This window comes from Sorghum bicolor, chromosome 3, assembly GCF_000003195.3.
Source record: "Sorghum bicolor cultivar BTx623 chromosome 3, Sorghum_bicolor_NCBIv3, whole genome shotgun sequence".
Taxonomy (NCBI): domain Eukaryota; kingdom Viridiplantae; phylum Streptophyta; class Magnoliopsida; order Poales; family Poaceae; genus Sorghum; species Sorghum bicolor.
The window spans coordinates 26,282,663-26,296,025 of NC_012872.2; positions in this window are offsets into that span (position 1 = coordinate 26,282,663).

Here is a 13,363-nt window from a genome sequence, read left to right on the forward strand (position 1 = left end):
TCAAGACTTAAGTGGAGGTACTAAGCCCCATGAAACTTCACTCTAATCTGGGAGAATTTTATATGAAAGCATGTGTGCCTGTGAGGAAAGAAAACTCCGAAGCAACTCCTGATCCATCTGAGTTTAGCTGTTTGCTCAGGGACGAGCAAAGGGTAAGCTTGGGGGAGTTTGTTTACGGTCCTTAAATGCCAAATTCAACCGTCAACTAAACATGGAAAAGGATCAATATACACCAAACACCTAGAATTACGGTTTTATCTGACAGAATTCCACGAGTTTTGGTATTTGTCTATTTCTGTAGGGGGTTATCTGAAAATATGGAAGGAAGGCCCACACGTCGGGTTTACATTGAGATAATTATGTGTGCGGCAATTTTCCTTAATCTAGAAGAGTCGAGAAGCCACAGGAATGAATGGGAGGCCGAACGGGCCCGGGGGCAGGGCGCCCACCATCCCCCCTAGGGTGCCCGCCCTGCCTCAGGGGCCAATCAGGCTCCGTCTCCTGGATCGTGCTCCACCGCCTCTAATGTTCAAGAAAAACTGTGTGATTTAGGTCGGTTTGATCTGACGGCCCACGTTCATTTGAGGGGGCTATATAAGCAAGGCCTCTCCACCCCAGGAGAGGAGGAGAAATCATTATAAGAGGAAGCCATCAAAGTTAGGGTTTAGGAACTTCTCTCCTGCAAAGAATTAGAATTAGCTACTCCCAATTCCTTCAAGTTCTATAGGATTGATTAGATAGAATTAGAGAAGTGGAGCCTAGCGTTCAATAAAGATTGGTATTATTTCATATCTTTCTCTACGAATTTATTCTAATTGCATTATGTCTCTATTTATTATGTTCTTAGTTTGCTCTAGTTCTATATTTGATATAGTTATGATTGATAATGAGTTTATGTATAAGTTTGCAAAGCGCTTAGCTCTTGACACGTGGGAGCTAAGTGGTAGATCACATGTGGGCGTGGTGCTTAGATGTTATTTACCTGCAAATGTGTCCTATTGGCCGGGTCGTGTGGTAGTTCGCGATGGTGACAGCTTTGTTGATTCTTATATAGTCCAACCTCCGTTAGTAGGATGTTGGGTATTTTAAACGCAAATAGAAAAATCCGTAACCGCACGGATATCAATGTAGCTTTCACCCATGAGTATTCCAGAGTATCGATTTTCCACAGGGAACGTGAGTGTACTAATTAAGATTCAAAATCGCCCAAGGATAACTATAATTATTTTTGGTGGAAAGAGAGGAAGTTTCCTGAGAGTTCTCTAGTTGATCTAAGAATCAAGAATTACTTCAAAGATTATTTATTTCGGGACATCAGAACACTAACCATAGAAAGAGATGAGAAGGGGGCTAGGAAGCTCTAACTATGGTCCTACAAACACCGATCCGAACGAGGTGGAATATGTCGACGGTTAGGGCTATCACTACCCTAGGGCTACCACAACAATCCGCAGGATTGAGTGTAATTCCAGGTAATTGCAAGACTGAACACCACGTCTAATCTATTAATTACTACTCTAGCGTTGCAAAGACTAGAGCACTTGACGCAAGTGGGAATCTAATAAATAACTTGAATGTAAATAAAAGTAATTAAAGAGCTCAGGAATTATTAATTGAAGAACTTGGAGAACGATGAAGAACGAACCTGTTGCTGCAAAAGTACAATGTTGAGGAAGATCCGACATATCCGGCTCCTCCTCCGCTCTCCACTTCTCTCTCCCTATTTTCTAGATTACAACTAGAACTAACTTGAACTAGAACTAGATGAACTAGAACTAGAACTAGATGAACTAGAGGGATCCTCTCTACTTGGATGAATAATTGAAACCCTAGCTTTGATTCTGTAGAAGAGATATCCTCTCTAGGGGCTAGGGGGCCTGTTTATATAGCCCTTCTAAATGAACGTGGGCCGTCGGATCAAACCGACCTTAATCGCACGGTTTTCCTTAATCCTTTAGGTCGGTGGAGCATAATCCGTGAGGCGGAGCCTGATTGGCTCCTGTAGCAGGGCGGGCGCCCTAGGGGGGAGGGCGGGCGCCCAGGCCCCGGGCCCGCTCGGCCTCCCGTTCGTTCCCGTGGCTTCTGGAGTCTTCTAGATGATAGAAGATTGCCGCACACGTGAATATCTCTATGTATACCCGACGTGTGGGCCTTTTCTCCGTATTTCCTGGTAACCCCCTGCAGAAATAGACAAACACCAAAACTCGAGGAATTCTGTCAGATAAAACCCTATGTCTGGGTGTTAGTTGCATTTGGATCCTTTTCTTTATTTATTTGATGATTATATTTGGTACTTAAGGACCGTCAACAAGCTCCCCAAGCTTAACCTTTGCTCATTCCTGAGCAAACCTAAAATCACCAAGAAAACAGGGGTTACTTTTATGCCTCTTACTACAGGGTGTTTAAGTTATCACTATGGTCTTAAGTGATTGAAAAACAAAACGATCAAGTCAAGCACTATGTCTCAAGTTCTTCTGTCTTACCTTTGTTCCGGAGTTTTTTGTAAGTTTCCCAAATAAAACTGAGGCATTTGCCTTCTTCTCGAAAGATATATAAGTAGAGCTTTAAAAGTTTTAGCATACTTACTTTGCATTATGCTATGTCAATGCTCGGAGCAAGGGAGAGGAATGTCATACTCCTAGATCAAGACCTTTGACCTTTTTGAAAAGTTTGTCATCTCTTACTTGGCATATTGCTTATTAGAGGGACAATGGGCTATCATTTTTTTCTTTATTTTTTCAGTCTCTTTTTTGTTTCTCTTTTTTTTTCATGTGGGCACCAAGTACCCCTAATTCTACTATCGGACACGTGTCCATTTTTTTCCACTCAGGTGGGTATCTTTGTACCCCTAATTCTACTTCGGACACTTGTCCATTTTTACCTCTCGTCTCACTCTTTTTTTTCGAATCAAATTTTTGCATAGTCCCATGCCTCTAACGCAATAATACTTCAGAAGAGTGAATCTTTTATATTTTTAAAACAAAAAGATCTTGATCTTTGGAGCATGATAATTCTCTCAACCAAAACTACAAGAATTAACAATGGCTTGAACAAAGCAAGTGCCCACAGTTTTAATATTTATATCTTATAAGACTCTAGGTATTATGTCAAACAGGATCTCATTTTTTTTGAATTTTTAGATTTTGAAAAGATAAAATCTCCAGAACTCTAGCGAAACTTGGAACAAGTTAAATAGTAGCTCAGACCTTCTCATATCATGTTTGTCAATTACCTAGACTTGGATCAAACTTTCTTTTTATTTTATTTAAAACTTAGGATTACACAAAACTATTGTATATTACTCAAAAGAAAAACTTTGTTTGGTTTCATGGTTATGCATTTTTTTCCGAATACTAGTAAATAAAACCAAGAAAGAAAAGTAATACTTATCTAGATACACGCGGGGGTGCCTCCCCCAAGCTGGATGTTGACATAGTCGTTCACTCTTGTGGCCTGCATGTTCGGTCTCACTCTTCTTAAGCCTCAAAATCCTGCACACCCCAAATAGACAACAAAACTTGTGGAGCATGTTAAGGGTTAGTTAATTGTCTAGAGCTTATGAGAGCATAATGTGAGAATTCTATGAACTCAATCATATCAAGTTCCTCTACCAGGTTGTTTTATGGCTCGAGATAGATTTTCAAACATTGACCATTTACCTTAAAAGTGTTACCTATGTCGTCTTGGATGGTAATGGCTCCATGAGTTGAAGTGTCAATAACCTTGTATGGTCCATCCCACTTACTTCGTAGCTTACCATGCCCAAAGAGCTTAACTCTTGAATTGAATAGTAGAACCTTATCTCCAGGCTTAAACTCCTTGTGCTTGATTCTCTTATCATGCCATCGTTTTGTTCTCTCTTTATAGATCCTTGAATTGTGGTAGGCTTTCTCTCTCCATTCTTCTAGCTCAGATAGTTGCATTAGACGATTCTTGCTAGCGAGGTGGAAAAGTTCTACTTGAAGATAATTTGTGAGAGGCATTTCATTTCGTGAGTTGATATTCCCATGTTTTTGACACAGGGGGCATCTCCTGACAAAGTCCTTTGTATCTTCATACATCGTTGGCCAGAAAAAGCCACTTTGCCAAATTTTAGCATGTGTCCGGAATGCTCCATAGTGTCCTCCATATGGCGAGGCATGGCATCTTTCCATAATTTGAGTGGCCTCAGCCATAGGAACACACCTTCTCCAGAGTCCATCAGCGCAGACTCGGAAAAGATATGGCTCATCCCAAAGGTGGAAATGACTATCATGAAGCAACTTCCTTTTGTTTGTACTAGGTGAGACATAGCCTTTTACTATAAAGTTTACGATGTCTGCGTACCATGGATCTGCATGTGTTATCTTAAGCAGGGTGTCATCCCTTAGGTAGTCATTTATGGGAAGCTAATCATGTGTTTCCTTATATTGAAGCCTAGACAAGTGGTGGGCTACGGAATTCTCTACTCCCTTCCTATCTCAGATTTCTATGTCAAAGTCTTGGAGTAGAAGAATCCATCGAATTAGACGAGGCTTAGCATCTTTCTTAGTGAGGAGGTACTTGAGAGCAGCATGGTCTGAATAGAAGATTATCTTTGCCCCCACTAAGTAAGATCTAAACTTGTCTATAGCAAAGACAACAACCAAAAGCTCTTTGTCAGTTGTAGTGTAATTGAGCTGTGGTCCACACAAGGTTTTGCTAGCGTAGGATATGGCATAATGCTTTTCATCCTTGGTTTGTCCTAAAACGGCACCAACCGCACAATCGCTAGCATCACACATGATCTCAAAAGGAAGATTCCAATCATGTGGTTGGATAATCGGGGCTGAGATGCGTGCTTTCTTAAGAGTTTGAAAAGATTCATGACAATCATCACTAAAGATGAAAGGTGCATCCTTAGCTAGGAGACTAGTTAGGGGTCCAGCAATTTGAGAGAAGTTCTTGATAAAGCGTCTATAGAACCATGCATGTCCCAAAAAGCTACGGATTCCTTTCACATTCGTGGGAGGTGGAATTTTTCAATAACTTCAATCTTTGCTTTGTCCACCTCTATACCACGTTTGGACACTTTATGTCCTAGCACTATTCCTTCCTGAACCATAAAATGGCATTTCTCCTAGTTTAGGATTAAGTGCTTTTCTTCACATCGCTGCAAGACATCATGCACCGTTGGAAAGAAGCTGGAGCATTGCACAATCCGAACGACATTCGTCGGTATGCATAAGTTCCATACGGGCATGTAAAGGTAGTCTTTTCTTGGTCATCTGGGTGGATTGGGATTTGGTGATATCCAGAATAACCATCAAGGAAACAAAAGAAAGAGTGGTTTGCAAGCCGTTCCAACATTTCATCAATGAAGGGTAACGGAAAGTGATCTTTCTTTGTAGCCTTGTTGAGTTTTCGATAGTCAATACACATACACCACCCAGTGACAATTCGTTGAGGGATGAGTTCATTCTTCTCATTCCTAACGACTGTCATTCCTCCTTTCTTTGGTACTACTTGGACAGGGCTAACCCACTCACTATGTGGCACAGGATAAATAATCCCAGCATGATAGAGTTTGAGGACCTCTTTCTTAACAACCTATCGCATAGCATTGTTAAGTCTCCGTTGTGGTTCCCTTGAAGGTGTAAAATTGGGATCAATAGGGATACGATGAGTGCAGAGAATGAGAGTAATGCCCGTGAGATCTTCGAGAGATGTCACACCTATATTTTAAGAACAAAATAGGATGCATAAAAGACTCATATGTGCCCCAAAAATAGTCGCACACATAAGTAGACAAATCTCAAATGTACCATTGCAGTGTTTATTACATAGCGGAATATAATATATCACATAGTCTCATACAAAAATGATAGCATGAAGTAAACAACGCTCTCGACGGAAGCTCCACACAGGGACACGGTTGTCTGGTTGACTCCAAACCTAGTACTCATAACGGTAGTCCTCATTACAAGCATCATCATTATCATAACCTAGGGTGTTGGGAAATTGCAAGAGTGAGCACATATCGTACTCAATAAGTATAACCAGGGGTTCATGAGGCTCAAATAGCTGACACTGGTTTGACTGCATTTAGCTTTTAATAGTGGATAACATGTTCATAATTAATAGCAAATGTCAAGGTAGCAGTAATAATCCATTAATCACATGATCAATTTGTGAGCGTAATTAATTCTTAGTATAAACGATAATCAAATGAATATAATAACATAATAAGCTCATCATCTTAATGTAGATGTCCCCAAGGCCGCTCCTGACCGTGAGCTCGGCTAGTATACCAGTTTTACACTCTGCAGAGGTTGCACATCTTTACGCATGAGTCATGATTTACCCTTTCACCCGAGGTAGCTAATCTGTTAACCCCCTTCCCAGGGAGGTTGGCAGAGATCACTATGAAGCCTTTCATGAGTTCGTCTAACATGTTAGGGCCACAAGGTTTCCTTTGCGAGCAGATATAGAAACCCCCCTTCCGAATGGCACAATGACGCGCAGCCTATACACATAGGGATAGGGGCTCGCACTATACCCGTGTCGGTTCAGCCCCTCCGCCCTTTCAGGTAACCTCTAACAAGCTAGAAAAGGTCTCCATACTGAGCTAAAGCCAGAGCATTATAGCCCTCATGGTTGCACTGTTATCCCGGGTGATCACGTACAGACAAGATCTCATACAGTTATTTGTCATTCTTTTATTTTCATTGCATAGCTATTAATCATTTTACAAGATCATGGATTATATCAAGCACTAGCACAACTACAAAATGCATAACAAGTAGGTAGCAAGGAATCCAGGTAACAATCATATATGATTTTGCTAAGGTCGACAAGGTGATAGCATGCATATGACATATATGTGTAGTTAATAGTGAATAGGTAACAAGGATGATCCCAAGTTATACTTGCCTTGATCAAAGCTCTCCTGAGCCTACTGGTCTTCAAAAGCTTGGTCTTGATCACCAACGTACGGCTCACCGTCTATTCCCAAACATTAATCAACAACACGCAATCCAATGTAGACAATCATACACAAAGCAAACAAGCTATAATTAGAACATTACACCAACAGTGAGAAATCAAAGATAAAAGTTTATGAAAATATTCCACGCAGCGCTACGATCACACAAACGTAAAGTTCACAAAAATCAGAATTAAAACGTAGAAGTTATGAATTTTCTAAGATTTTCTATAGAGAAATAATTAATTAAATGGTACTGCAGAATTAAAAAGTTTCAAAACAGAGAGTAAATAGTTCTAACATGTAGAGCTCGTAAATACGAATCTAACAAAATTTGAATGGATGAAAACGGAGTTAAAATAAGTATTTTATAAGCAATTTAAGTTCAGTGGCAATTCTGTAATTATTGGAAAGCGCATTTTATATTCAGCCGACCAGATTACGCTTACTGAAATGGAAAACGTAAACTTGAAAATGCGTAAAGGATGACGAGTTGAATAGCGAAAACTCTAGGGGCTCTTTAGCAATTCTCGCAACGAAAGGGTATCTTCTAATCTCGACCGTCCGCGAACGATCCGACGGCCGAGATTACTCCAGAGGTCCCGAGGCGGCGGCCGGCCGGCTCTCTGACCTCCGGTGCGGTGGCGCCATGGCCGGGGAGGCCGAGCTCGCCGGAGCTCGCTGCCTGGCCGATTCCGAGCACCACTGCTTGAAGGAAAAGCACCGGGAGATGGAGAAGAACGTCGCGAGCTCACCGAGAAGGTTTTTTAAGCCGAAGAGGAGCAGGAGAGGCACGTCGCAGCGGCGGCTTTGCTCCCAACTCGGCGAGATCCGTTTAGAGCTGCAGCAGGTTCTAGGGCTCAGCTATTGCGGCAAAAACGGAAGGAGAACGCGCGGGGTCGGTGCTAGAGCTTTATAGGGCCTCGAGTAATCGATTTGGCAAGAAACCCCGGCTTCCCCGTGATTGGATTCGGCCGGAGATAGAACCTGCTCGGTTTCGACGTGGAGAAGAAGAATAGGGCGCTGCCACGCGGGCCCGGGGTGTCAGCGGGAGGAAGAGGGGAAGCGCACCTGCGCTGCTGGGCCGCGGGGGGTTCTGGGCCGCGCGTAGCTGCGGGGGAGGGGGAGGCGCGGGGGGCGCAAGCTGGGCTGAGCCCCGGCCTAGTTTTCCAGGGGCGTTCCCCTTTTTTTTCTTTTTCTGTTTTTCTTTTCCAAAATATTTTTCCAAAGGCTATTTAAATAGAATTTTGAGAGCAAATAAATTCCAACAAATGTTAGCAGCACAATCAAATAAAGATGCTCCAGCATGAATGCAAATTCATGTTTCTAATTTTTGGTGAATTTTTTATTTGCACAAAATTATTTATTTTGCTAGATTCAAATGCTCACAAAAATACTTAAATAAATCAATTTAAACCCTATTAATTGAAATCCAAGTTTTGGGTGTTACAAGAGAGTAGCCAAATGCTGATCTATGCGTTTCAAGAATAGTGACAAGTTGTTGTGTTTCATAATCGGAAAGCTTGTCACTGATAATTACTAGAGTTTTTGGGTTGTTATGCAAAAAGACATATCTAAGGCTAGAAGGAAGAGGTTTTAACTCTATCAAAGGAGGTGAAGGTTGTTCATTTTTGTCTAGCTCAACGGGTTCTACCAACTCTTCTTCTTCTTGAACAAAGTGTTCATGATTAAAGAATGGTTGGGCCATCTCCTATTGAGTCAGCATTAAGATCTCCTCAATAGGATCTGGTTTAAGTTTGGGTTCCACTATCGTGTTAATTGATCTTGCAAGAGGAACAACAATAGTGGAATTCCCAACCTTGAAGTCTAATTGACCTCGTTGTGGTTGTTCTTGTAGAAGTTTCATGATTGGTCTACCAATCAAAAGAGGATTCTCCGGTATGTCAAAAATGTGGAAATCTAGACATATTCCAGAGTCCTTGATTCTGACAGGAACTGCCCTTAATACCCCATGGCTTTCTAGAATTAATCCAGATGGACTTTGTAAAAGTTTTTGAGATGGGGTTATGGACTCGTTGGGATAAATAGTGTCAGCTAAATCCTTGGAAATAACATTTATCCCAACATATAGATTGTAGTGGACCTTCCTAGCGGACCCTCTAATTTGGCACAGAAGAATGGTTGAAGGAGTGATGATCCGAGCTACCTCAGGAGACAGCTCTGCTTCTGTTAGCCATTCATAACTCAGAATAGTCGAAAGGCTTTTGATGTGTTCTATGTCAACAGATTCTACTTTTAGAACGGATTGAGTGGTCTCTGCTAGAGGTCGTGTTCGGACAGGAAAAAATTGAGGTGTTTCCATAATGTTCAAAAAGATCTTCATTTGCATCACTTGTGGCATCATCATCATCCTTGTCAAGTGATCTTGTGGTAGCACCATCATCACCATCACTTGACCATGAGGTGGAGCAATCCTCCACAAACACCATGTTGTGGTCATGCTCAACAACCTCATGTATCTCCACCTTTGGTTCCTCCTTTTTGAACTTGCCATCATCCCATGTGGAGGAATCACCGAAGGTGTGTTTGATAGACTCCCACGTTTCATAAGCGGTTCCTTTGGAGTTTATCCTATCAAACAACTCAAAGCTCAAAGATTCTATTAGATAATCATAAGCTTCACAATCTAGTTCAAAGAGAACCTTTTGAGCTTTGGTGAGATTCTTATGGTCCAAGTTGTGTGTGAGACCATTAGTAACAATCCACCAAAACTTAGGTCCCTTTGCACGAAAATGATCAAGCATGTGATTTTTCCAATGTGCAAAGTTTGTACCATCAAAAATGTGTGTCTCACAATCATCTATCCCACTAGACGCCATCCTCTCGGGTCGGTAAAGACCACAAATGAGAGACCTAGCTCCGATACCACTTGAAGGGTCGAGATGGCGGACTAGAGGGGGGTGAATAGTCCTTTCTAAAACTTATTACGTCGGCTAACCGAAACAAATGTGGAATTAAAACTATCGGTCTAGCCAAGACTACACCCCTCTATCTAAGTTCTCTAGCACCTTGAAAAGATCCTAAACAAGCAAGCAAGGTGCTACCTTATCAAGAGCCTACCTAATCAATTCTAGGAGCAAGGTCACACAAACCTATGCAACTAGTACTTTGCAAACCGGGGGAGCTCCTACACAAACTAGTGAGGCAAAGCGCACAAAGCCTAAGCTCACTAGCAAGCTCAATAACAAGGCAACCAATGCCAAATTAGAGAGCGCAACTTACTTAGCTACACAAACTAAGTAATGTGACTAACAAGGTTACACAAACCAAATTAGTCACGCAAGGGAAATTACTTCTAGCGACACAAGCAAGAAGGTAACTAGCAAGCTGCACAAGCTAACTAATTACAAGAGCAACTACACAAGCACAAACAAGAGAATGTAAAAACAAGGTTGTGTTAGGGACTTGCAAACCAATGGGAAGAACAAAGTTGACACGATGATTTTATCCCGAGGTTCACTTGGTTGCCACCAAGCTACGTCCCTGTTGTGTCGACCAACACTTGGTGGTTCGGCGGCTAAGAGGCGTTACACGAACCTCGTCCCCACTAGGACACCGCAAGAACCTACCCACAAGTGAGGTTGCTCAATGACACGCAGGATCCAATAGAGTTGCTCTTCGCGATCCCTGCGGGGTGAGCACCGTACCCCTCACAATCTTTTCTCCGGAGCACCGCACAATCTCCTTGCGTGCTTCGACGGAGTCACAAGCCACCAAGCCATCTAGGAGGAGGCAACCTCCAAGAGTAACAAGCACCACCGGCTTGCAACACGAACACCTAGTGCCACTCTGTGCAATCTCTCAATGCAATGCACTAGAATCGCTCACTCACACAATCGGATGATCACTATCAAGCATATGTGAGTTAGAGGCTTTACTAGCACTCCCCAAGCATGGACACTAAGTCCCAAGGGTGCTCAGCACCAGCCAAGATCAGCCACCACTTTTATTTATAGCCCCAAGGGCTAAACTAGCCGTTGCCCCTTCACTGGGCAAAAGTCGTGAGCACCGGACTCACTGCAGGTAGCACCGGACGCTGGAACAGTGCGTCCGGTGCTCTAGAAACAGCCATGTGTCACTAGCCGTTTGAACTCGACCGTTGCCGCCAACGGCTAGCACACGCACACGTGTCTGGAACCGTAGCACCGGACGCTCTGCTGCTTCACACCGGACGCGTCCTGTGCGCACTGGACGCATACGCAGAGAGCAACACAAACTTGCAGCAGCACCGGACTCTCAGCGTCCTGTGACACCGGACTCGTCCTGTGCGCACCGGACTCTCAGCGTCATGTGCCACCGGACTCGTCCTGTGCGCACCGGACTCTTAGCGACCTGTGCGTGCAGTTCAACTTGTTAGGTTCCTAACTTTTAGCTCCGAACTCTGAATTCGATGATCTTGGACATTTCGGAAAGCTTACTTAGAGTGCTATCCAATCTATATGAATACTCAATCCAAATCAAAATGGATCAAAGCCGTATTCCAATCTAAAGGCCATCCTAATGTCCTGAGAACACCGAAAGACTACACTCTCTTCTCCAAGTTGATCAAAATCAACTCCAACACCTTTTCCTTTACAAATGTGCCAACACCACCAAGAGTACACCACCATGTGCAAGTGTGTTAGCATTTTCACAAATATTTTCCCAAAGGAGTTAGCCTCTCAAACTTGCCACGCCACTCGATCCTAACACGTATGCAAAGTTAGATCGCTCAAGTGGCACTAGATGACCGATATGCAAACCGTTTGCCCCTCTTGATAGTACGGCTATCTATCCTAAATCCAGTCATAAACTTCTCTACACACCTATGACCGGTGAAATCGAAATGCCCTAGGTTATACCTTTGCCTTGTGCATTCCATTCCATCTCCTCCAATGTTGATGCAACACATGCACCAACCAATCACCAAATGATATGATCCACTTCATATCATCACATGACCGTATTGGCTCATCGATCTTGACCTCACTTGCTCTTCACCATTGCCTCGGTCCATCGGCGCCAAGTCTTGCTCAAGCTTCACCGTCACATGCAGTCCCTCGCTTCAAAGCCTTCGACTTGCCCTTCACTCTTGCAACCGGTCCATCGAGCCAAGCCTCATCTTGATCTTCTCCACCTTGGTCACATGACTCCATGTCATGTCTCATATGCAATGAGCTCCTCCATCATCACATCATCACCTGTGGACTAATCTCCTGTGTATCTCACATAAACACTATTAGTCCACCTAAGTTGTCACTCAATTACCAAAACCAAACAAGGACCTTTCACTCCGCAAAACCATAACCCGAATTCCAGGCATCCCCATCAAATCCACGTGTCGATCGTCGACAGGAACGTCCATGGCACCGGCGGCTAGATGCCGCCACCGGCTGGCCGCGGTCAGCTTCAATAGGTCGTGGCTAGCCAGGAGAAGCCTACTTCAGGCCATCTGTACCAGCAAGGTGCCCAAGATGACCATCAGCCTCATGATGGAGCGGGCAACCATGACCATCCACAACAACTTGAAGGTAATATGGTGGCCGATGCACCAAAGGGTTCTGTCCAACCAAATGAAAATTCTTGGTTGAATATTGATGTTCCTGAGTCATCTAACAAGGGTGTGGAAAAAAGCAAACGCAAGCCATTCAGTTACAGATGTCTTACAAAAGGTCATACCATACAAGAGTGCAATGCTATTTTATGCTGTGATTTTTGTTATGGTGATCATGTTGCTAAGGCCTGTCCTAATATAAAAAATACAAATCTTTTTGCTTTACCTTATGGAAATGTTGTGGAAGGACTGGGTTTTTATTATATTCCTGTTTTTGCTAAAAACCCAAAAGAAAAGGCAAAGAAAAAACTACAGTGCTACATGTGTTGGAAGGTTCTATTACTACTGAGCAACTAGCAGTGGAACTAGAAAAACTACTACCAGTTAAGCATAATTGGGTAATTGAGGAGAAGGGTAAAGATGCCATCACCACTAATTTCCCATCTGCTGATTGGTTAGAAATAATGGTTAACTGGGGGCCTATGGACACAAAAGCAGTTAAAGGTAAAATTAGATTTGAAAAGTGTACTAAAGATGATGCGTATAAATATGAGATTGAGAAAGTGTGGGTACAGTTTAGGAGATTACCTTTGGAGTTCAGGAAGTTTCCCATCATATGGGCAATTGCCTCTATTCTAGGTGTCCCACGAGCTGTTGACACTAGATTCACACAGAAGCACGGGAGAGCAAGGATGAAGGTGGTAGTGCTTGACCCCAGTCTCATCCCTGTCTTCATGGATGTGGTTATTGGAGACTTTGCGTACCAGCTGCATTTTGGGGTGGAGCAGGGTCATTCTGATGCTGAGCCAGGTTTGTTAGACTTCGACTCTACCATAGAGGTTGAGGATCCTAAGGAGGGAGAAGCT